This window comes from Halichoerus grypus, chromosome 9 (genome assembly GCF_964656455.1).
Source record: "Halichoerus grypus chromosome 9, mHalGry1.hap1.1, whole genome shotgun sequence".
Taxonomy (NCBI): Eukaryota; Metazoa; Chordata; class Mammalia; order Carnivora; family Phocidae; genus Halichoerus; species Halichoerus grypus.
Window position 1 is genome coordinate 133,768,537 of NC_135720.1, and position 22,098 is coordinate 133,790,634.

The 22,098-nt window shown below is 42.5% G+C and overlaps 1 protein-coding gene across 1 annotated transcript in view; it reads right to left on the reverse strand.

Moving 5' to 3' along the window:
• The window catches only part of ATXN1 (ataxin 1), a 242,775-nt gene that overhangs the window by 145,387 nt on the left and 75,290 nt on the right, over positions 1-22,098 (reverse strand). The window contains exon 4 of the mRNA XM_078055720.1: positions 3,441-3,567. The gene's annotated coding sequence lies outside the window, so the exon portion shown is untranslated. The remainder of the gene's footprint in view (positions 1-3,440; positions 3,568-22,098) is intronic.

Sequence of the window (22,098 nt, forward strand, 5' to 3'; positions counted from 1 at the left end):
AAAAGCGGCTCATATTTAACTTTCAAAAAGACCAATGGGTGGACCCTAATTTTTTTTTTTTTAAGATTTTATTTATTTGACAGAGAGAGACACAGTGAGAGAGGGAACACAAGCAGGGGGTGTGGGAAAGGGAGAAGCAGAATTCCTGTGGAGCAGGGAGCCCGATGCGGGGCTCGATCCCAGGACCCTGGGATCATGACCTGAGCCGAAGGCAGACACTTAATGACTGAGCCACCCAGGCGCCCCAGGTGGACCCTAAATTTAAATGACTAAAACTATATTCTTAGAAAGCACTCAAATGAACACCTTTGAGTTGCCATGCTATCCAGGAGGGTGCGTATCACAACAGTGATAGACATAACATATATATAAGCATAAGACTGCACTCAATATTTTATCTTATTTTTTTTAAAGCTTTTATTTATTTATTTGAGAGAGAGAATGAGAGACAGAGAGCACGAGAGGGAAGAGGGTCAGAGGGAGAAAGCAGACCCCCCACTGAGCAGGGAGCCCGATGTGGAACTCGATCCCGAGACTCCAGGATCATGACCTGAGCCGAAGGCAGTCGCTTAACCAACTGAGCCACCCAGGTGCCCTGCACTCAATATTTTAAAAGCAGTTGTAGTAAATTGAAGTTGTGCCAAATCATTGACTTTTAGAAGACAAACGGGCTAAAATGAAGGTCCAACCTGCCTCATCCAAGCTGGCACATTCTGCAATGTGACACATCGAGCAAGGAGAACCACCAGAGGTCACTTAGCTCAATGTTCTCATGTTACTCCTCATAAATCGCGTCCATGGAGCTTTAGGGGTTCCCAGGTTCCAAGATTAAGTGCAACATCATGCGCAAAACCCAGGTCTCCTGACTCGTAGGTAAAATTTCATTACCACCCCTTTCATCTCATCTGCTAGAATGCTGGTGGCAGATCTGAGAGGTAGCTAACAGGGACCGGCGGAGGGGTCCCGCAGAGGCAGTAAGTTTGGGGTGCAGTCTGCGAGGAATGCTGAGGACAGAAGCCTCTCATTCCAATGGCTGCTAGGATGGTTACTCAAATATTTATATATCCACATTCCTACCCCATTTGCAAGCACACGTTCTTTGAAAATCTCCTGCTTTCCCTATCATCATGGCACAGGCTTTGGGACACGAAGGACACCGAAGTACGAACTCAATGTAAAAATGCACCAAGATCCCAAAAGATTACTAATGACTAAGATTACTAATTTCACAACTTACTGAGAAAATCGGGGCCCTCCCCAACCCCCCCACCAAGCAAATGCAATTTGCAAGAGGAAGTCCTCAGCACTGAAGAAGTTCACTAGAATTTCGTATTTTCTTCCTTTCTCTCAACACACTCCATTTACAGAAGGATTTTAAAATTATTTTAGTGGGCCATTTGGCATCTTAAAGTTTATACTTCAGAACTTCTTTGAAAACCTCATTTAATGTTTGGGGTTTGACAGGGCATCACATGAGCATTTCAAAGCAATGGTTTAAAAAAAAAAAAAAAAACAACCACCAGATTTGAAACAAAGTTATTTTGATTACAGTATCTGCATTATTCATTTACATGTAACCTGAAACCTAAAGCACTTTTCCATAAGACACTTGTTTCCTAGGATAAAAATGCTTTAAAAAACATCACCAGAAAAAGAGAAATCACCAGAAGTGTATTCTAACAGCCATCTGATTGGGAAAATAATTTCTAGTAAAATATACTGCTACTCTAGGACCCAAATTATTCCTTAATAGTGACAGAACCTTTTACAACAAGAGAGATTATTTTTTAGTAAGTATTAAAGTGCCTTACTTAATACTGTGCCCCTTATGGGGGACCTCAAACCAAGATGTTAACTGATCAATTCACAGGTTATTTGTTGTGCATACAGATTTACAAAATAAAAAGTAACATATAGACTTAACAAAATAACACTTGATGGGGGTTAGTGACTTGTCAAAGTTGCAGATTTCTTGACCTCAACCATAGGACCAGGAACAGAATTCAGGTCTGCTGATTCCAGCTGCTGTATGCACATTTCCACTGGAACCAATGGGATCATATGCACAAAATGGAAACACATTAAAACACCAGTGTTTCCCACCATTTACTATGAGGCACTGGGAGATTTTAAATTTAATAAGCTTATTTTAATATGACTATTTAACCCTGAGGAAATATGGATAAAGATGCATATTTTAATGCAAATTTTTAGAAAACCACAACATTAAAAAATATTCAGTGGAAATTTTTCTTTTCAGCATTAATGCTTGTTCTCCCTGATATATGCCCTCATATTGATGCACCTTGCTCTTTCAAAATTATTTGTGCAACTGGAAAAATGTAAGTTAAAAATCCCTGGAGAAGTTTGCTGACTGAAGTGTTAAGAAGTTAAGAACTTATTATTTAAAATTTTATATAATATATAAAAATATATATAATACATATTTATATACACACAAATATATGTACTTGTGTATATATAATATATGCACAAATATACACTATATATTAAATATGTAAATGTACACATGCATTTACACACACACGCACACGCACACACACATACCCCAAGTCCTAGTCAAAGTTGGTTCTTACTTTTCTAAAACTTGAAGACAATACACTCGTGGCCCATCCTGGGTTTCCCGCAGCTGTACTCTTTCCTGATCAAAACCTTATAAACTTTTTTTTTTTTGGACACAATCTAGCAATGAGGTTAAAATCTCCAGAAAGCAACCGAGTTGGTCCGATTCCTAAATTCTGTGGCAGATAAGCTCCTGGCAACCCAGAGTGCGCTCCATCTCTTCAACTACTTGAATACCAAAGTTCCTCATGAAAAGCAACCTGCAGCTGATACTTTACTGATCCCAAAGCCTTGACCTTGCAACCTGATAAAAACCGGTAAGTCCTCCAGTTTTGAATAAGACAAGCACCCACAATAATGGACTATATTTGCATACCTCAGATTTTTGAAAGCCAGGGAAAAAAAATTCATTCCAAGAACAAACCAACCAACAACAACAACAACAACAAAAAACTTCACATAAATAAAAATATTTGCTGGGTGCCAATTCTCGTTGCTAATCCTTCGCCCGGAGAATTTTACCCACTACCCCCCAAACCTAAATGAACTTTGACAGCCCAGTTGAAAGAGCCTGCTCTACGCTGGGTACCATGTTAGTGCCCCAGGAGACGAGTGCTCTAACAGTGAAAAGAATCACTGTCTTCCACTCTTTTATACCAGAAGTAGATAATGAGCAGTGCCCCGCGAAGGCAAGTTCACGGCAGATAAAAACAGAATCTCTCCTCTAAAAAAAGAAATTAATTGGACGATCACTTAGAACTCATGCGAATGCCCCTTCATCGCCCTGGCTCGGTGACATGCCATGATTCACAGATCCTCGCAAGGCAAGCCGCCGCAGATGCTGCTCGTTAACTTACGACATTCACTGCGCGCTGTTCCCAGGTAGCCCTGGCTTAGCCTTCACCATGGAGACTTCCCACAAGAAGCTGGAGCGCTCCTGGGCTCAGGCGTGTTCTTTCTTCCTTCCAGAGGAGTGAGAAATCCCTAGCGCGGGAGTCGGAGAGAAGAAAAAGGAAAAGGTAAATGCCTCATCCAATCACTCTGTTATCTCAACAAATGAAGTCTCACGGATTTGATAACTCGCCAAAGACCATTTTCCAGCACCCTTTCCTTAAAAAAAAAAAAAAAAGGAATGTAGTATTTTTGCTCCCGCCCCAGGAGACATGGCGTTGCCCGGTCAGCCTTTCTCCCGCCCCCGTCCCTCCCCACCCTTCCCCCCCACTCCCCACACACCCATAAAGTTGAAGCCAATTCTGGGGGACTCCTGATGTAATCCCAGCTGAGATGTCAACTTGCAGCACGGTCTCATAACACACCACCTGATTTTACTCTCTGCAAAAGGGAGGGAGCTAGGACGATCACCTCTTGCCATTTTCATACCTCACTGGGTTGGTTGGGAAGATCAATAAGATCACTCTTGCAAAGTACTCACAGTTCCCGAGAAGAAAGGCACTATGTAAACGCCAAGTATTATTAGTGGTCATAAGCCTGTTACTGAGCTCTGAGCCAGAATTTAAAAGCCAGCTTTGGCTAGCCACCAACAGTCCACTCTCCCTGGGGCACCCAAACGTGCAAAAAAAAAGTCTGCATGGGCTGCATTGCTGAAACTTCCCTTGCACTGAGGGGTCCGGGGAAGCCCAGGACCGGAAACAGAGCCTTCTGGAAGCTCAGGGAGAAAGAAAGTAAAGACCTGGATCAGAGCGGGAAGCAAAGGGGGGGGGCATGGAAGGTGGGTGACAGAGGCCTGTGGAGGAGCATCGTTCTTTGGTCCCTGCCGTACGGTTCCCTCCGATGGCTGGGTGACAGTGTTTAGTGCACTGGAGGTTTGCAGGGCTGTGAAATTTTCCACTTGGCTGTCTGCCGTTCCTGCCCACCGAGGATAACACTTCCATACACACAGAAGTGGCACACCAAGGCCCTGCTGGAGAGGACTGGAGGATTTTTTGTTTGTTTGTTGCTTTTAAAGAAAAGCCCTATTCATATCCTGATCCTTAATATTTTCCACACCTGGATTTCTTGATTTTTTTTTTTTCCCCTCCTTGAAGACAGAGCCAGGAACAGCTCTGCCTGGGCCAACATGATCAAGTTATTTCGACTCGTGTGTTCTTGAGGAGCATGCTTGGGGTATGGGAACTTATGTGACAGGCTTTGGGGATGGTGAGAAACACAGAATATAAGTGCTACGCTAGCGCCCTGTTTGCTTCCCAAACAAATCATCCACGAGTTCCCTTTCAAAGCCGCAAAGCACATGCCCAACAAAGGTGGGAGGCTCAGGACTAGCACTGTGGGTGTAACCTTGTTTTCGAGGGAAAAACGTGGTCCTGATCTCCAAAAAAAACCGCAAAAATGAATAACAGCAAATCTTCGATTTGGAATTGGTAAGACACTGACAAGTATACCTCAAAATAACTGAAAAATGGAGAGAAGAAAATTAGAATGGAGAGAAGAAAATTAGGACCGAAGGAAGAAAGGAGGAATCTGCTACGAATATAGTTAACCACGGCTTTTACAGTGAATACAGTTTACAAAGTGCTTTCTTCTTTTTTTTTTTATTGAGGTATAATTGATAGACAACATTATATTAGTTTCAGCTGTACAAAGTGCTTTCGTATTCATTCATTCATTCATTCACTGGACAAATTTTTACTTGGTGCTTCCTATATTCACCAGGTTCTATGTTCATAATGGTGAACGAAACAGCCAAGGACCAGGCCTTTAAGGAGCTCAGTGCACCAAGAGGAGCAGACGAGACCGAATCAGTGTATACCATTTGTAGTCCATGTGTGAAATTTGTAAATCGGATAGGCATTAGGAAGGAAAAAGAAACATTGTGATTTGCGATCCTATTGGGAGGACCACACTCCTCTTCTTACAAAATGACTTTTCTTACAGAAGGCTTTTCTTACAAAATGACCATGTGAGAGAAGTTCGGCAGGTAGAGAACACAGCCTCTGTGTGATGTGATCTGATTGGACGTGTACAACTAGTTTCTGGTATTTTATCTTCTTTTTTTTTTCTTCCTGCCCATTTCAACTGGGTCTCCTTTATCAAGAAATGGGCCACACAGCTGTTCTCAATACCTTGAAATAAGAGAGGATTCTTCTTCCCAATTGCCAGAACATCAGCACAACAAACACTACTAATTTCTGCTAGAGGAGCACGGTTCGATGCAGGTATTATACTTGATATGACAGGAGAGGAAGCCCCTGCTTTCCTAATGCATCTCACGTCACCCCGTCATCACGGTGAAAGAAAAGGAAGCTCTCTGTTAACACCTGCAAGCCACAGCTGGAGTTAAGAAAACCCTCCCCCACCCCCCCAAAGGGCTAAAAACAGATCACATTACATGTAAACTTCTGCAAAAAAAATCTTCCTAGTGCCTTGCAGTAGGTTCCAAATTTGCTGGCTTCCTCTTTACTATTAAGATGTTTTTATTATTTTACTCTTGGACTCCAAACAGCCTTTATGTCCCTGTCCTGGGAGCCTTCTCATTTGGTTCTCGCTTTGGTTACCTGTTTATTGACCCAGGCAAGCAGCATGGTGCAAAGCAATAAAAAGCAATGGAAATGTTGCGTTCATCTGAAGTGTTTTCTTGTTCCCTATCATCCCCAATCTGGTACAATGTAATCCTTCCGCTAGGGAAAATCAGCTAATTCGCCTTCTTCATCCTGCAAAACGAAGGCATCCTCAGACAGGTTCATTCATGTCCTCCCCGTGAATGAAGTAAGTCTGAAAGTCTGTCTGAAACAAATACGCCAAACTTCTACTTGAGTCTTGTCCCCATCTAAAGACATCCAGGACAAAATGTAATTTCCCCTACAGGTTTCTCATATAACCAAAGACATTAATAATACTTCAAGTTCAAAGTCTCGAAACACAACTCCTCGCTTTGACATCGCGGTTTTGACAAACTTTAGCAAACTGGGAAAGAAAAGAGAGAGCAGGAAAAAGGTCTTCTTGAATCCAAGCGGCCACTACCCCCGCCATCAGACTTGGAAAATGATACCAGGCTGACAGTTTCATCCTCTGGTCCGGAGAAGAAAATGACACAATGCCAATTTCTTCCCCTGAATGCCCACAGCACTTACAGTCTCGACCACACATTTTGCCTCAAGGTCCTTTTCAATTCAGCACTCCATTATACTGCCTTTCTATACTCCACTGGATTTACTTAAGTCTTGAAGGTTCAAAAAGTTTATAAGCTCCTTGATGAAAGAAACCTTGCCGTGCCTTTCTTTTGCAGCCCCCTCACAGTGTCTAGTAGGAGAGCCTGCATTTAAATTAAATGATCCATATCCAAAACCTGTTCTACGACTTAACCCTTACTCAAAGGCATGACTATTCTATAGCTATCATCTAAGCCCTTCCCACCTGTCTCCGTCCTCCGGGATCCTGTAGCTCCTTTGATGACTATCATCCACATGAAAGCCCTCCATGAACGGGAGAACAACTAAGTTACAACTTCGCCTTCTCTCTTTTGTTCTTCCAACCCATTACAATTGGAGTCATTAGTGGCTTTTCAACAGTTGCCATATGTATATCTTTGATTCTCAAAGCTTTCCCAAGCTACTGTTTTAAGGAAACCCTGGTGGTGTGTGGAGGGGAGATGTGGATGCTCTGAGGCAGGGGCTCTTGAACCTGAACCATTATCAGAAAAATCTGGAAGTCGGGGCGCCTGCGTGGCTCAGTCAGCTAAGCATCTGCCTTTGGCTCAGGTCATGATCTCAGGGTCCTGGGATCAAGCCCTGCGTTGGGCTCCCTGCTCAGCGGGGAGTCTGCTTCTCCCTCTCTCTCTGCCCCCCCACCCCTGCTGCTTGTGCTCTCTCTCAAATAAATAAATGAATAAATAAAACCTTAAAAAAACCTGGAGGTCTTATGAAACACCTGGAGGTCACAGATGCCTCCCTCCCCCTCCCCCCAATTTCTCATTCATTAGATCTGTGGTGGGGCCAGAGAACTTGCATTTCTAACAAGTTCCCAGGGATTGCTGGTGCGGCTGGTCCAAGGACCACACTTTGAGAACCACTAAAGGTAAACCTACTCTAAAGGTAAGCCTTTCGGTTAATGACCTAGCCAGACAGAGGCTAAGAATCTTATGGGTATATTTAGTCACTCTAAGATGGCTACATTGGAAAGAGTAACACCTGTCTGGTCTAGAGAGGTGGCAAATGGCCACATACCTTATACTCTGGGGGAACTTTTTGTTGCTTTAGTGTTGGGCTCTTGTCTGCTCTCCCCCCTACTGGCTCCAGGTCCTCTTAGGGTCAATTCCGCCCTTCATCTCTCCATCAGTCTTTTTCTTCTCTGCTAGAAACTTCTCGGCAGAAACACGCTCAGCCGCTGCCATCCCTAGGAGACCTTCCCCAGACTCTGTTGTGTTCCCAAATAGCTGTGGCCTCTCTCCTGTTCACTAACGAACGTGTAAGTGTGGTATAAATTCATTGCTGGTATTGTACCAGACACAGCTTAACCTGCCTCCTAAAAGCAGTGGCCTTTCCCTACCTGACTTCTCTTCTACTATTTGGTTATGGCTCCTCAACAGTTCCTTCAATTTCCTTTTACTTTTATTTAGTGGACTAGCATTTCTGCCTGAACAGTATCTTTCTGGAGTGACCTCTCCCCCATTCTTTTGTTACCAGGCTGGGGTGACCTCACGCCTTGGGTGCAAAGACAGGCACATGACCTAGTTCTGGAAGATTAGAATACGTATCCCTTTCACTATGATGACTGGTTTTAGGGACAGGCACATAACCAAAGCCCATCGGAGGCCTCTCTCGGATGGGCTGGAGCATGAAAGTGTGGTCTCATAAGAGCTGTTTTTACTCCCTTGTGAGGAAAGCCCATTTGAGAATGAGGCTCTCTAACGGGGAGCAAAGCTGAAAGACGGATGTCTGAGTCCTGATGACGGTGAGGTGCCTTGGACCCAGCCATGCCAAACGTGAGATTTATCCCTGGATTTTTTAGTTACGTTGTGAGAGACAAAAATCCACAGTGGCCCCTTAGATTGCCCTATGTCCTAGTGCACACACACCTTCTCCTAGTTATTGAATCAAGCACTAATTCAGCGGCTGCCACTGTGAGGGGATTTTGCAGCTAAAAGTAAGGTCCCAAATCAATGGACTTTAACGTAGAAAGGTTACCCTTGGTGGGCCTGACCTAATCAGGTGAGCCCTTCCAAGAGACAGGCTCTTTCAAGAATGAGATTCAAAATGAGAGGACATATTTGGGTTGGGGGGGGGTAGCACCACATGACAAGGTACTGGAGAGGCACCAGCTGACAGCCCTGGAATGGGGGTCTCAGGCCTACAGCCACAAGGAAATAAGTTCTGCCAATCACCACGTAGCTTGAAAGAGGATGGCGGGCCCCCGATGAAAATGCAGTCCAACTAACACCTTGATTTGAGAATCCAGCTAAGCCATGGTAGCTGCAGAAACCAAGACAACGGGGGTGAGGTTTGAAGCCACTAAGTGATGGTAATTTGTTATGTAGCAGTAGAAAACAAATATATATGAGATACAATACACTTGGGGGTGTGTGTGTGTTTTGTTTTGTTTTGTTTTTGGTTTAAATCACCTTGAGTTTTATTTGCCTCTTGCAACCAAAATATCCTAGTACTCTTGATTCCTCCCAGATGGTACTAATCTGGTGTTCCTCCCATCACTCTGTTGCTCCTCTTTCTTGGCTTGTGTCCCCTCTTCTTATTCCTTCTAACCCTAGGGTATGTGTTCCCCAAGCTTACATGCTCAGCCCTCTTCTCTTTCTTTGCTAATTTCCTTTTATTGCATAGAGTTTTTAAATCTGTATCCTGGGCCCTGGCATCTCCCCCTTTCAAGATGCTGGATAAGGGCGCCTGGGTGGCTCAGTTGGTTAAGCGACTGCCTTCAGCTCAGGTCATGATCTCAGGGTCCTGGGATCGAGCCCCACATCGGGCTCCCTGCTCGGCGGGAAGCCTGCTTCTCCCTTCCCACTCCCCCTGCTTGTGTTCCCTCTCTCGCTGTCTCTCTCTGTGTCAAATAAATAAATAAAATCTTAAAAAAAAAAAAAAAAAAAAAAAAGATGCTGGATAATATGCAGTCTCAAGAAATCACATCTGTTTCAAAACTTCCCATTTTTGCCCCCAAACCAGTCCTCCTCTTCTATCTCTGATTCTTGCTAATGGCAAGAATGTGTTCTTCTCTTCCTCCCTGTGCCCCTCGGTTGTCGAGTCTCGTGGGGCCTGCACTCCAAGCCCACAATGCCATGCTGGCTCAGACCCTGTTCCTCCACCAACAGCCTGCTCACTGGTCTTCTCGCCTTCAGTCTTCTCCCTGCGCACCCTCTGAGTCATCCCTGTTGGATCATACTTCCAAAAGTAGACTAGATAATACAATTTCTCCATGCTGTACCGTCACAGGTTCCTACTGCTGGTGGAAATCGTTTACAGTCTGAGGGGGGAGACCTTCACAGTTTGGCCCCAGCTCCTTTTCCTCCTGGAGATCCATGTTGTCCCAGCCAGAAGGCACTGCTCCTTCATCTCTGAGATCTCCCATTTCCACGCCCCAGGTCGAAATCCAAGCCACGCCTCCCAAGGCCCGCTCAAATCCTACTTTTCGCATCACACTTTCTGCCATCCTGCTATCTCACAACTTTCTCAATCATCTACCATCCCATTTCTGCAATTTCAGCTACCTGCGGGCAATCAAGGTCCAGGGCAATCAAGGTCCAGAAGCCCAGGACCCTCCTTCTGATGTGAGGTCAGAAGGTCAACGGTAGCCTGAGGCCTACGTCATTCACTTCACTTCGCCCCATCCCGGAGGCGTTTTATCATCTCACATCATCTCAAGAAGAAAGGGGAGTACAGCACAGTAAGATATTTTGAGAGACAGAGACCACACTGACATAACTTATTTACAGCACACTGTGATTGTTCTTTGTTATTAATTATTGTTACTCATTTTTTACTCATTAATTTATAAATTATAACAGATTATGACTAAATTTATAAACTGGTTAATTTATAAATTAAACTTTATCACAGCTTTGTATGTATAGGAAAAAAAGAATACATACAGGGTTTGGTACTATCCATGGTTTGGGGCATCCACAGGGGTCTTGGAACGTAGCCCCTATGGAAATGGGGCATTACTGTGCCCCTCCCTTTTTAAATGTGAACTCTGATAGTTTTTTATTCCTTCTCCTTAGGATACTAATAATTTTATTCCTTAGGCTAAGACAGGCACCATTTCCTCATGCAGACTGCAGTAAACTCTATGAAGTCAGGGTTTATATTTGCCTTCTTGTAGTGCTTTTATAAATGGTAAACACTTGATAAATACTTGTTGGTGAACTGACTGAGAATGTGATAATTTACTTTCACTCTGACATGTCCTCAAGTCTCTTTACTCTGTGGTTACCATATAGGAGAGCTCCCTTTCCGGTGACTTGGGAGAAAAATCATTACATAAGCCTCTATGGAAACTGCTCAATCAATGAAATGTTCTGCAAGAGCCTCCTTTTCCAACTCAGGACCAAAGCTGACTCTTTGTATTTTTGTTCTGAGGAAGAAAGAGAAGCAACCAGGGCTGCTGGAAATCGCAGAGTTCAGAAACACTCGGTCTGGATGAGCCTGCTCAGCCCAGCAGGGTCCAGAGCCTCTGTCTCCAGTCTGCTCACAAAAGAGCATAAATGTCAGTCACAGAGGGCCAAAAGCTCCTCTGTCCCCAAAAGGCAAGGAATTCAATGCAGAACTTTCCTGAGAAGACGGGTGTGCAGTCAGATTTTAAGAAGAGCTGGAGGAAGGTGAAGGGTGGGAAGAAGCCCAAACCTAAGGTATTCTGAAGAACAGGATTTATTCGTCACATCATGGGATCCCTATTCAATCAACATTTGATGATTTGTGTGATTTATCCATTATAAAATCTTCTTCCAGACCGGTAATCCTTGGATTATGCTTTGGAATGCATTTGGGATATTTTCTCGATATTGACTGGTTTGTGTTTAGGTAATAAAAACTAAAATTAGTATGTGTCTAAAGAACACATCATCAGAGAGATACGTATGCCGGGAAATAAATCCTCTGATCAAACTTAAAAAAATTATAATTCATGTTGATTCACGCCACTGTTTCTCTCCTGTTTAGCAGAGCTTATCACACAAAGGTAAGGCTTCATCCATGCATACATAGACTCGGCAAGTGTCCACGTGCAGGTTACACCTCCTTACCAGCATAAAGCAAAGTTTGCTAAGAGATATAATTATGCATCCCGAGAAAAGTATGTCTGCATAGCAAGAATAAGATGAAAATACATATGAGAAATACCTCATCTGCATTGAATAGCTGCACAATGATATCTCTAGGAAAGCATAATTTTGAAAACCAAGATGGCACGTGCTCCTTACTGACAATTTCTTCCCGGCCTTATTTAAAACTTTGCTCACGAGGGGTTGCCGGAGCCCATCAGAAGGCACTTGGCCCAGGACACAAAGGAATCTTGCTCAAGAAGCCCAGACAGCACGCTGAGGCTCCACGTTCTCCGGGTTATGAGTCCCTTTCACACTGCGGTAAGTCATCACACACCTTCTCCCTGAAGGAGTTGTATTCATGCCTGCTTGAGAAGGCCAGTGTTTAGTGTGGGTGTTGCAGAAGGGCTTGGTAAAAATGGGGAAGGCGGGGAGGGGCCTGCGCCTCATGGGTTGATCATTCACAAAAGCAGTTACAAATCGGGAGCAGCGAGGGTCCATCTGGAGACTTTGGGAGGAGTACTCTGACTCTGGCTTTCAATTTCTGCTCTTCTGGCTCTAGGACAAAATTTAGTAAATCAGACCAAAATTTAGAACACAATTAGTAAACATTCTAAGAAAGAGATGTAAATATTTCCCCCTCGTTCTCTTTTGACATAATATTAGGAGTTCTACGATAGCATCTTCATTTGATTTGGTCTGACTTCACAAAATACCAAACGATGGGTCAAAGTAAAATGACAAGACAGAATCCACATACCACCCCCCACCCCGACCTCCCTACTTTTGAACAGATACGAGTAATAGAATTCACCAAAGGTATTCAAAACAGAACTCTGGAAGCATCCTATCAAAGCCACAACTTCCTTTTCATTTAATGAAATACTACTACGTAGAAACACGGCTGCAACCAGGACCTCAACTCATTCTTTAGAAGTAAGCTGGAGTATGGTTACATGAAAAAGGCTATTCAGAGAATTTTTTTAAACCAGAATTATTTTTCCAAACTCAAGATCGGCACAACTACCCAACTTTTGCATAATGTTCGGATAAGAGGACTTTCTGTAATTGTATTAGGCAAATCTCATTTGTCTTCCTTTTTGTCTGCTTTATTGAATTAATAAAGCCAACAAATATAATGACCCTATGTATTCTTTAAAAATTTTTATTTATTTAATTGAGAGAGAGAGAAAGCACGAGCAGGAGGGGCAGAAGGAGAGGGAGAGAGAATCTCAAGCAGACTCCATACTAAGGGCGGAGCCCAACACGGGGCTTTATCTCACGACCCTGAGATCATGACCTGAACCAAAACCAAGGGTCAGATGCTCAACCGACTGAGCCACCCAGGTGCCCCTAATGACCCTGTATTTTAATCTCTTTTTTCATACTATTCCAGGTAGTTGCCTCCTTGTTTAACTACTACAACTTTCTGATGCAATGAGAACAAAAATATTGCAGGACAAAGGGGCTATTGTAAACTCCTCTCCTTTTGGAGGAGGCTTAATAAAACTATTCGAGCTTAAAACCCTAGATTTCAATGGTCTCAGCTGTAAACACCAAGTAACAGAAATGCCACTTGGCATGAAGTCTGGGGATTACCTGTTGAAACACCAAAGGCAGGTATACTTTGATGTGGGTTACCTGGTGCCGGGGAACTACCAAGAAATACAATTATTCTTTTTCTATGAATCTGGAAGTGAAGATTTGATACCGTATTTGGAGCAAAGATGATCCACGGTGTGGTGGGGGGGGGGAGCATGGGGGAGGGGGGTGCCGAAGCTTGCGCATGCCTCCTTGAGCCGGTTACAAGTAACACTGTCTAAAGACACACCTCCTATTTCACTTGCTACAATGTTTTAAGCCCAAACAAAGGGAAATACCAAATATTATTTTCCGAGTAAAGGACCCTGGGGCAAGATGCAGCCACAATTTGCCTTCAGTCCTGAAACTCCATCAAAACACCTGATGAGGGTGTTCCATCAAAAATCCCAAGGAGTTTCTTGACATAATGAGCATTCTAAAAGTTTCCTACATCTCTTTAAAAATAAATATTAAAAAACTCCATCGACGTTGGCAACATCTGTTTGTCACAGGGCCCGAGAACACACATTCTCAGGGAACAGCATTGCCCCCCCCACCATTTCTATCAGAAGAAAGAATAAGGGGTTTTCTCCCCTCCTCCTCCTTCAGCCTCCGGGTTTAGGGGTTTATCCTCATATCATGGCTCAGGGGATTCTCACACTTAACTCCCAACATATCAAAAGAGGAGAAAATCTCTCGCTCCTTAATTGTTTTGTCGAATAAGCTCTCAAAAGTTCATTTTTGTTACCTTTTTTCAGGCAAAATAAGAGGCCTTTTACAAAAATTCTATTGCTAAAACAATGGAATTCTCCCGGGAATGACTTCGTTATGGAAATGAAGTGACAGCTTCTTTTATCTAGCCAGGCAGAAAGTCTGCATTTATAAAAGGCATTCAGAGCACTCAAGTGCTGTGTGTGGGCGGGCATAAAATGCTATTTTTAATTCAGATTGCAGCATTCCTCCCATACAGGTCTTTCAGATAATCATAATCATAATAACACTGATCTACAAAAAAAAAAAAAAAAAAGATTCCCATTTCTGCTGACCCCAGCAGAAAAAGAGAGGAAGAAAAAAAAATTAGGAGAATGACAAATACAGTTTCCTTCCACATGTGGACCACTCCGTAGGCTCAGAGATCAATCTCTAAAGCTATCTGAGCTGACTATCTATTATCCAGAATTAAAAGCACTTAAGCTCTGTGAGTAACAGCATCCCATCCCACACAAATTTACATTTTTGTACGTGTGACTTTCATTGTGAATCTGCAGGAATCACCTGTGTCTGCCGGGAAATGCTGGGAGATTCTTCCACCTGTTCTCAAGAGTGAACAGTCCTGGGCGCCTGGGTGGCTCAGTTGGTTAAGCGACTGCCTTCGGCTCAGGTCATGATCCTGGAGTCCCAGGATCGAGTCCCACATCGGGCTCCCTGCTCAGCGGGGAGTCTGCTTCTCCCTCTGACCCTCCCCCCTCTCATGTGCTCTCTCTCTCTCTCATTCTCTCTCCCAAATAAATAAAATCTTTAAAAAAAAAAAAAAAAGAGTGAACAGTCCTTGGTGATGCGGTGACGGAGGAGTCCGTCTATGTGACAGGGCCACACTGGAAACCTGATTTCTGATTTCAAAACCTGGAAGGCCCCGCGGGTATTCAAGAGGAGCTTGAGCTTCTGTTTGGGCAAACGCAGAGCTTTCCAGGTCAGGTATGGAATCTGCAGATGGTCTGCCATGTTCCTCCTACTGGCTCTGCTGGGGACCAAAGCCTGAGGAGGGGTGATGGATGGAAGTTTGGGTAGGGAAGAGGAGACCAGTGTAGATGATGCTGGAGAAGTATGACATTGGAGAGAAAAAAGTGTAGGATCAGAGGGGAATTACGAGGATAAAGGAACAAGACCTCTGGCAATGGCTAAGTGACTGGTTTACGACCACTCGAGCAGGATTAGAGATGAGCGAACAGACAGGGTCAGAGAGAGATTTTGTAATTGAAGTAAAATTCACATAACATAAAACTCACCATTTTAATCATTTTTGAAGTGTACACGCAGTGGTTTTTACCATTATCTCATTCCAGAAGATTTTCATCATCTCAAAAAGAATCTCCGTACTCATTCTCCATTCCCACCCTCCTCTCTGTTCCTGGCAACCACTAATCACTTTCTGTTCTATGAATCTGCCTATTCTGGATGTTGCATATAAATGAACTCATATAATATGTGGCCTTTGTGGCAGCCTTCTTTCACTTAGCATCATGTTTTCAGGATTCATCCAGTATTTCCTTCCCTTCCTGGCTACATAATACTCGGCTGTGTGTATAGACCACATTTTGTTTCTCTATTTATCAGCTGATGGACATTTGGGTTATTTCCACCTTGTGGCTATTAGGAAGAATGCAACCTTGAACATTCTTCTACCTATTTTTGTTTGAATGCCTGTTTTCAGTTCTCTTGGGTGTACCCCAGGGGATTGCTGGGTCATATGGTCATTCCATGTTTTTACATTTTGAGGAACCGCCAAACTGGTTTTCCACAGTGGCTGCACCATTTTCTGGAAATGTATGAAGTCTCTGATCGCCCCTCTTTGCCAACATTTGCTATCCCCCTTTTATTTTTCATTATGGCCATCCTAATGAGTATGAAGTGGGATCTCACTGTGGTTTGGACTGCATTTTCATAGCCACTGATGATGCTGAATGTCTTATGAATGTGTTTGATGGCCATTTGTATATCTTCTTTGGAGAAATGTCTATCCAGTCCTCTGTCCATTTAAAAACTATCTGTCTTTTTGTGGCTCAGTTCTAAGACTTCTTTATGTATTCTGGAAGCCAAACTGACCAGATACATGATTTGCAAATATGTTCTCCCATTCTGTAGGTTGTCTTTTGACTTTCTTGATAGTATCTTTTGAGTCACAAAAGTTTTTGATTTTGATGAAGTCCAATTTATCTATTTTGTTGTTGTTGTTGCTTGTGTTTTTGGTGTCGTATCTAAGAATCCATCGCCAAACCCAAGGTCATTCATGAAGATCCACCGCATTTTTTTCTTCGAAGAGTTTTATAGTGTAGCTCTTACATTTAGGTTGTTAACCCATCTTAGTTAATCTTTTGTATATGGTGTGTGAAGGGTCCAGCTTTCATCTATTTTGCATGTATCTCATGTGTTCTTCCCAGTTGTCCCAGCGCCACTTGTGGAAAAGAGGTCAAAGAGGTTTTGAGTGTAGAATTATTTTAGTCTGTTCTCTTTTAAAAAAGGTGTTGTGTGTGTGTGTGTTTTTTAATTTTGCAAATTACCTTTGAGTGACTTTGTGGTTACATGAATACATCCCACATTTTGAAGATGTAACAAGTTTTCAAGGGCCCTGACTGGACAGGACCATAATCCTGAGCTTTCAGGGAAGGCAACCAGCTGTTGGGTAGTGCTTTTGCAGGGACCAATTTCCAAAAGCAACAAGGAGCCTGAAATTGCTCGGTTTTCTGCTCTTTTAGTTCCATTTGTTTCCATGTCTATTCCCCTCTAGTCAACTGCCTTTGTCCTTAGATATCTAAACACCTCTGTTCTCTTCCCCACCCCAAGACCCACCTATTGAATTGGCTCTTTAGAGAGAACTTAATAATCTAATTTATAGTAAGCCAGACATAATATACATCTAGTATGATGTCCAAGTCCCAGTTTTAAGCAAAAAGAATTAAAGTTTAGAATTCCAGGTATCTGCAGAATAGGCAAATCCGTACAAGCAGAAAGTAGATCGACGGCCAGGGGTGGCAGGAGGGGAAATGGGATTAATCACTTAATGGGGACGGGGTTTTATTTGGGGGACATAAGATGTTTTAGAGCCAGATGAAGGCGATTCTTGCAGTAGGTGTTGCTGACTGTTCACCGTCAATGGTTATTTTATGTATCGTGAATTTTACCTTAATAAAAGGAAATCACACCTAAGAGCAGTTGAATTAAAAAAAAAACACAAAAAACCCAGAATTCCAGGTATCCGTTCAGCCACTGGAAGAACTGAAGACTTTCAAATCCCCCTACAGCACTGTTTCTCAAACTTAGCTGCACACTGAGATCGCCTGAGGAGCTTTAAGAATCCTGATGCCTGGGATCCACCTGCAGAGATCCTCACTTAATTGGTCCGGGGTGCAGCCCGGACAATGCAATTCTAATGTACAACCCCAGTGGAGAGCCAGTGCCCCAAATGAGTTGTCAGAAGTGGCTCCTTACTCCCCCACCCTCGAAGCCAGCCTTCCTAGCCACCTTATGCTACTAGTGCTGTGTTAGGGATGTACATTCTTCCATTTTTTTTAAGTTTTATCATTTCCGATTAAAACTAACAAAAACTGAATTTCTTCTATTAGTTCTCATTTAATCTTTCCCCAAATGCTGTTAGTATTCCCAGTGCCCAATGACCAAACCAACTGAGAGATTAAGCAACAGCCCCAGACCCCAAAACTTGCAAGTGCCAAGAAATGGATTTCAGCGCAATTTTTTTCAACCCCAAAGTCTGTACCGTGTAAGGCCTCTAGGTACTTTTAAAAGAGCCAACCGTTAGGAGGAGAATGGTCCTATAATTTGGTAACGACACCCACAAAGCGAGCAGCCATTTCACATCTTCCATCCAGCACTCATATTGTAGGATGGGGCTGAGGGTGTATCCTCACTGAAGAGATGGTGACATTTATTGTCCTTTCTATTGCATGTGCCATGGGTGTGTGAGAGAGTGTGTGTGTGTGTGTGAGTGTCCATACAAAGGAAGTGGGCCTCGGGGGTATATCTGAATTCAGGAAGATAGGACATGATTCCAAAAATGCAGCTGGGTCAGGTTTTCAGAGACAGCTGGGAAGCAGTAATTCTTTCCAGTATTTTGATAAGATTGGCAACAGGCAATGATATACCTTTATTATGGTGCAAGAATAACAAACACTGAGGGGACTAACACTTCATTCATTTGTGAATTTAACCTGATGCCTACATATGATTACAAAACTCCAACGGTTGAAGACAGCAAGGCCAAAGGATATCAGGCAAAAATCTCCAATCCTTAAATACTCAGGTTCTTGTAGTGGGGAAGGTACAACATCCACACAATATCATCTTGCCTGCTGAAGCACAGGGCACATTCATAAACCTTTACACAACAGCAGAATAAAGTCAGAATTGGTAAAAATCTATTGGTAATGGTGGTAAAAGCTGGGAACTGGGTTTCAAGTCATTTTTTCCTCCTCAAACATGTGCACTCAAACCAATGTGTGGGTCTGGGCATGCATGCTTGTGTGCACACACGTATGAGTGTGTGTGCAAGCATGCACACACACACGCATACACCAGGCTTGAAGGAAGAACACATTCTCAATCCTGTCATTTTTCATAGGCCTAATTTACTTATCCTTAAGAAAAGAGGTGGTGGGTGCACTGCTGCTATTCTCTGTTTGTGTACTACAGAAGGAAGCTGGGAGAATTTCTATCCAACAGACTCAGACGTTAGAAAGGAGTAAGGATTTGCCTGAATGTTTTCTTAGGCTAGGATCAGAAGTGCGTTAGATGAGAAAAGTTTTTACAAGTGGGGGTTGTACCTGCTTGTCTCCTAATTGTAGTGAATCTGTCAACTTTCTTTCCAGTGTATCAAGACTTTACTCTTCAAAATCATTCTCAGTGTGCTCTGAATTGCTATACTTTTAAGCTAACTACTTCTCAAAGTGCTGTTTAAAAACTGACATCTTCAACCACATTTCAGGCTGAGAATATATCTAAATTTGCAAAGTCTCATTGGTTCTTGAGAGAGTGCTACTTTAAAAAATACACTTGACAGCCAATCTCTTGAAAATGATTTGTGCAGAAATTGTGTTCAAATTACTTTATGCCAAGACACTTAAGAGAGAATGTGGTTTTCTTTGTAATAGGCTAAAAATAATGATATCCTTTATCTTCAACTGAACATGTACATATGTTGTATAAAGCTGTTGCATTTAAACAAATTGAAAAACAGTAGGATTCTGGCTCTAGTCCATAAAGAAACAAAACTTGCCCAGAATATCATTTTAAGCATTAAAAAAAAAAACAATTAACTGTTATTTTCTACAAAGTTCGATCTTACATACAGAATCACAGTTGTCAGCCAGGTCCAAGGCATCAAATTATAAAAGTCAATATCTCAACAACACACGGGAAACAGAAAAAAACAGCAAGTGCACTCCAATTTTTACATAGGGAAAAAGAGAGTAAGGGGAAAGTTCATTTATATTTCTACAAATTGCTTTTGAGTGAGTGGGCAATATGCTACTGAAATTGACCCCGTGGAAACAGCATGCAAATCAGATCCTTAAAATAATTCCCACTGGACATTTCATTGAGTGTGTATCATGTACAAAGTGCCGCTAGGTGGGTACAAAGTTCAGAAATAGATAAAACATATCCATTGCTTTGAATGCAGGATACTGATTTTTAAAACAAAAAACTAATTATAACCAATTCTAATAATTTTTGTAAGTCCTCATCACCAACAGCAGTTTTTTTTTTTAATATGTGATTTGGGTTTTTTTTGTTGTTTTTTTAGCCAGAACACTATCTTCAAAGGAAATCTCGCATAGAAACACACCAGGCAGTCAAAAATCCACATGTAACTTGAACTCCCCCAAAACTTAACTGCTAATAGCCTAGTGTTGACTGAAAACCTTACCAAAAGAGTCAAATGACACATATTTTGTATGCTGTATATATTATATGCTGTATTCTTACCATAAAGTAAGCTAGAGAAAATATTATTAAGAAAATCACAGAGAAAATACATTTACAGTACTGTACAGTAAAAAAATCCGCAAATAAGTAGACCCACAGTTCCAATCTGTATTGTTCAAGGGTCAACTATACATAAGACAAATAAAATTGAGGCTATTCATGTTGACCTATATTGGTTCCCCACCTCTCTACCCATCACAACCAAGGACTTCTGAAGGCAGCCTTCACGGGGTGGGGGGTTGGGGGGCTCTGAGAAATCCTTAGGCCACTGGAGAATGTGATCTGACCTCCATTGGTCTGAGGAGTCCATACTCCTTAAACATGGCGTAAGGGACCTTCTATGCTTTGCTCCTTTACTTCACCACCTTACAAGCTCACCACCCCACCAGTCACACGATGCGTCACCAGTGATGGAGTACCAACTGTTCACTGTACACACTATGTACCATGTTGTTTGTTCCCCATGCTTTGTCCATGGTGTTCCTCAGCGGGTGATCTCTTCATGCCCCTTGCCTACGTGTGAGTGCCCAGGACACCCCACAACTCTGCACAGTTGGATACCATCTTAACTCCGTATATGCATTCATTTTTGCCCTACCGTGATGGGTGGTAATTATTGTTCATGTGGCCTTCACCGAAACTAACTCATGGGTAACTCAAGGATAAAGAGTATATTGTATTTATAGTTGTACTCCAGCTTTCGGCACAGGACTTGGCGCCTAATATGGGATTAATAAATGTTGAGTGAATGAATAAAGATGGATAGATGGGTGGACGGGCGGATGGATGGATGGATGGATGGATGACATGGCTTGCTGTACTTTAATCAAACTGGTGGAAAACATTTATAAGTATACGTATATATTAAATCCATATTTTTTTTTTAAAAATTGTGATAAAGTCCACAGAACATAAAATTTACCATCTTAACCTTTTTTAAATGTACTGTTCGGGGGCATTAAGTACATTCACGCTGTGTACAACCATCATCACCATCTATCTCCAGAATTCTTCATTTGCAAAACAGAAATTCTTATCCACACACACACTCAAGAAACTCTAACTAATGTAGTTCAATGATCTAGGGTACGGAATACCCAGCTTCTTCACTCCCCTTTTGCCCCCCCCTGCTGTATAGGTCATGCCTTTTCATCCACACTTAGGATGTTCCTTCGTGAGAAATGTGGTCAATGTGGTCGAGGCATGTGGTCACTGAAACTCCTAGCTAGTAGTTCAGCTACTAGCTAGCAGCTTAGGTCGTTCAAAATAAATTTTCTAAATTGTTTTCCTAAGCTCTCTCTGATTCTTACTAACATGAATTAAGAGTCAGCTTTCAACCCTGGGACTATTTTGGGCTTCAAGGAAAGCATGCTTTTAAGGAGCATGTGTATAAAAGGGCCTAGAAAAAACACGCGTAGCCTATATGTGATATCCATGTGAGTTTTTCATATTTTGACATTTCTGAACTTAGAACTTGTTTTCCATATGATGAGTACATAAAAAAGTGGTAGCATTTCTATTTTTTCCCCCAGGAAACTAATCATTAAATCTGCATCTTATAATCAGGGCATCAGAGAAATTAGGGCAAGCTGGTAAATATTTCATATTTGTACAGAAAGATTTTTAGTTTAAAACATGGGCATATCACGATCCCACTTTCAATCCTACACGTAGAGGAGTCTAAAGCAAAGAAATAAAAGGACTTGAAAGGGTGACAAGTCGCTCTGGTGAATGGAGGGAGGCCAGCAGTGGGCAGCAAGGGACCTGGACACGAGGCCAGGATCTAGTACCAACTGCCACCCCATGAAAATCTCTCCACTGCTCTGGCCTCAGGTTCTCCATGTATACATTACATGGGTAGATTAAAATTCAAACAGGGTTAAGCTCTTCCTGACCTCCTTCTTATACCAACATCTAGCAACTCTCTGACCCTACTCTAGAGTCCTCACCAGGACACGAGCTAAAGGGCCAACTGGTCTCCTTTGCATGGTTGGTTC